The following is a 446-nucleotide window of genomic DNA, read 5'->3' on the forward strand; positions in this document are numbered from 1 at the left end:
AGTTCAGCTTAACCCGCTTCTTGAAACGGGCTTGGTTTCGCCCACTTTCACAGGTTTGAGTTATCTCTCTTTCTGGAACCGAAAACTCCGAGTTTTACTGAACTTGGAGTTCACAAACTCAGAGTTCCAACAAAACCTGCTTCTTGGAACGGGCCCCAGATAGTCCATGCTGCTCTGTTTTTCAACAGATTTCATTTGGACTTTGAAATCAACAACCCGCCAGCAGATGGACTTACCTGCCACAGCTGGGGAAACAGTGGAAGTTGCCACGGCAACCTCTTCCAGACGGCGAAGGATGTCGTCCGAGTCCACATGGTGGTCAGAGATCTAAGATGTTAGCCTGCTGCAGAAATGAAATCATGAATCCAAAACATGAAATAAAATTAAGAAAAACATGTGTCTCTCCAAATAAATATCTTAATTCATGCCATGAGTACATGCATCTT

The 446-nt window shown here is 44.2% G+C and overlaps 1 pseudogene; it reads right to left on the reverse strand.

Moving 5' to 3' along the window:
• Positions 1-369, reverse strand: part of LOC112162756 — a 4,073-nt pseudogene extending 3,704 nt beyond the window's left edge.
• Between the last annotated feature and the right edge of the window lie 77 nt (positions 370-446).

This window comes from Oryzias melastigma, linkage group LG12, assembly GCF_002922805.2.
Source record: "Oryzias melastigma strain HK-1 linkage group LG12, ASM292280v2, whole genome shotgun sequence".
Classification (NCBI taxonomy): Eukaryota; Metazoa; Chordata; class Actinopteri; order Beloniformes; family Adrianichthyidae; genus Oryzias; species Oryzias melastigma.